Genomic DNA, 2,500 nt, shown 5'->3' with positions numbered 1-2,500 from the left:
GTGGATTGGCTGTAGGTGCTCAAAAGCATTAACTTTCGACCTCTATTACTTCTTAACTCAAGGAAATTCATGGACAAGTTGAAAAAATTAAATGTAAAATGTAATAGAAAAGAATGTTATGGCAGTATAAAATTACCTACAGCACCTGGTATTCCCAGGTGGTCTCCCATTCAAGTACTAACCAGGCCCAACACTGCATAGCTTCCAAGATCAGATGAGATTGGGCATGTCCAGTGTGGTTTGGCTGTAGGCACTTAAAAACATTAACTTTTTTACTTTAGACCTCTTTTACTTCATAACTCAAGTAAATTCATTGATAATTTGAAAAAATGTAATGTAAAATGTAATAGAAAAGAATGTTATGGCTATATAAAAATACCTACAGCACCTGGTAATCCCAGGTGGTCTCCCGTCCAAGTACTAACCAGGCCCAACACTGCAAAGCCTCCAAGATCAGACGAGATTGGGCATGTCCAGTGTGGTTTGGCTGTAGGTGCTCAAAGGCATTAACTTTAGACCTCTATTACTTCTTAACTCAAGTAAATTCATTGATAAGTTGAAAAAATTAAATGTAAAATGTAATAGAAAAGACTGTTATGGCAGTATAAAAATACCTACAGCACCTTGGATTCTTAGGTGGTCTCCCATCCAAGTACTAATCAGGCCCAACACTGCATAGTTTCCAAGATCAGACGAGATTGGGCATGTCCAGTGTGGTTTGGCTGTAGGTGCTCAAAATCATTAACTTTAGACCTCTTTTACTTCTTAACTCAAGTAAATTCATTGATAAGTTGAAAAAATTAAATGTAAAATGTAATAGAAAAGAATGTTATGGCTGTCTAAAATTATCTACAGCACCTGGTATTCCCAGGTGGTCTCCCATCCAAGTTCAAACCGGGCCCAACACTGCATAGCTTCCAAGATCAGACGAGATTGGGCATGTCCAGTGTGGTTTGGCTGTAGGTGCTCTAAAGCATTACATTTAGACCTCTATTACTTCTTAACTCAAGGAAATTCATTGATAAGTTGAAAAAATTAAATGTAAAATGTAATAGAAAAGAATGTTATGGCAGTATAAAATTACCTACAGCACCTGGTATTCCCAGGTGGTCTCCCATTCAAGTACTAACCAGGCCCAACACTGCATAGCTTCCAAGATCAGACGAGATTGGGCATGTCCAGTGTGGTTTGGCTGTAGGCGCAAAAAACATTAACTTTAGACATCTTTTACTTCTTTACTCAAGTAAATTCATTGATAAGTTGAAAAAATTAAATGTAAAATGTAATAGAAAAGAATGTTATGGCAGTATAAAATTACCTACAGCACCGGGTATTCCCAGGTGGTCTCCCATCGAAATACTATCCAGGACCAACACTGCATAGCTTCCAAGATCAGACGAGATTGGGCATGTCCAGTGTGGCTTGGCTGTAGGTGCTCAAAAACTTTAACTTTAGACCTGTTTTACTTCTTAACTCAAGTAAATTCAAAGATAAGTTGAAAAATTAAATGTAAAATGTAATAGAAAAGAATGTTATGGCAGTATAAAATTACCTACAGCTCCTGGTATTCCCAGGTGGTCTCCCATCCAAGTACTAACCAGGCCCAACACTGCATAGCGTCCAAGATCAGATGAGATTGGGCATTTCCACTGTGGTTTGGCTGTAGGTGCTCAAAAGCATTAACTTTAGACCTCTATTACTTCTTAACTCAAGTAAATTCATTGATAAGTTGAAAAAATTAAATGTAAAATGTAATAGAAAAGAATGTTATGGCTGTCTAAAATTACCTACAGCACCTGGTATTCCCAGGTGGTCTCCCATCCATGTACAAACCAGGCCCAACACTGCATAGCTTCCAAGATCAGACGAGATTGGGCATGTCCAGTGTGGTTTGGCTGTAAGTGCTCAAAAGCATTAAATTTAGACCTCTATTACTTCTTAACTCAAGTAAATTCATTGATAAGTTGAAAAAATTAAATGTAAAATGTAATAGAAAAGAATGTTATGGCAGTATAAAATTACCTACAGAACCTCATATTCCCAGGTGGTCTCCCATCCAAGTACTAACCAGGCCCAATACTGCATAGCTTCCAAGTTCAGACGAGATTGGGCATGTCCAGTGTGGTTTGGCTGTAGGTGCTCAAAAACATTAACTTTAGACCTCTTTTACTTCTTAACTCAAGTATATTCAATGATAAGTTGAAAAATGAAATTTAAAATGTAATAGAAAAGAATGTTATGGCTTTATAAAATTACCTATAGCACCTGGTATTCCCAGGTGGTCTCCCGTCCAAGTACTAACCAGGCCCAACACTGCATAGCTTCCAAGATCAGACGAGATTGGGCATGTACAGTGTGGTTTGGCTGTAGGTGCTCAAAAGCATTAACTTTAGACCTCTATTACTTCTTAACTCAAGTAAATTCATTGATAAGTTGAAAAAATTAAATGTAAAATGTAATAGAAAAGACTGTTATGGCAGTATAAAATTACCTACAGCAC

The 2,500-nt window shown here is 37.3% G+C and overlaps 12 pseudogenes; all 12 read right to left on the bottom strand.

Moving 5' to 3' along the window:
- Positions 1–17, bottom strand: part of LOC148498613 (5S ribosomal RNA) — a 119-nt pseudogene extending 102 nt beyond the window's left edge.
- A 116-nt stretch (positions 18–133) lies between these two features.
- LOC148498612 (5S ribosomal RNA) lies at positions 134–252 on the bottom strand (annotated as a pseudogene).
- Positions 253–376: 124 nt separating this feature from the next.
- Positions 377–495, bottom strand: LOC148498611 (5S ribosomal RNA; annotated as a pseudogene).
- A 116-nt stretch (positions 496–611) lies between these two features.
- LOC148498610 (5S ribosomal RNA) lies at positions 612–730 on the bottom strand (annotated as a pseudogene).
- A 116-nt stretch (positions 731–846) lies between these two features.
- Positions 847–965, bottom strand: LOC148498609 (5S ribosomal RNA; annotated as a pseudogene).
- Positions 966–1,081: 116 nt separating this feature from the next.
- LOC148498608 (5S ribosomal RNA) lies at positions 1,082–1,200 on the bottom strand (annotated as a pseudogene).
- A 115-nt stretch (positions 1,201–1,315) lies between these two features.
- Positions 1,316–1,434, bottom strand: LOC148498607 (5S ribosomal RNA; annotated as a pseudogene).
- Positions 1,435–1,549: 115 nt separating this feature from the next.
- On the bottom strand, positions 1,550–1,668 carry LOC148498606 (5S ribosomal RNA; annotated as a pseudogene).
- A 116-nt stretch (positions 1,669–1,784) lies between these two features.
- Positions 1,785–1,903, bottom strand: LOC148498605 (5S ribosomal RNA; annotated as a pseudogene).
- Positions 1,904–2,019: 116 nt separating this feature from the next.
- On the bottom strand, positions 2,020–2,138 carry LOC148498604 (5S ribosomal RNA; annotated as a pseudogene).
- A 115-nt stretch (positions 2,139–2,253) lies between these two features.
- On the bottom strand, positions 2,254–2,372 carry LOC148498603 (5S ribosomal RNA; annotated as a pseudogene).
- Positions 2,373–2,488: 116 nt separating this feature from the next.
- Positions 2,489–2,500, bottom strand: part of LOC148498602 (5S ribosomal RNA) — a 119-nt pseudogene continuing 107 nt past the window's right edge.

Source organism: Taudactylus pleione, unplaced genomic scaffold (genome assembly GCF_031769625.1).
Source record: "Taudactylus pleione unplaced genomic scaffold, aTauple2 ptg000550l, whole genome shotgun sequence".
NCBI lineage: Eukaryota > Metazoa > Chordata > Amphibia > Anura > Myobatrachidae > Taudactylus > Taudactylus pleione.
Note: the sequence above shows the minus strand (reverse complement) of the source record. Positions and strands in the feature narration are given on the sequence as shown.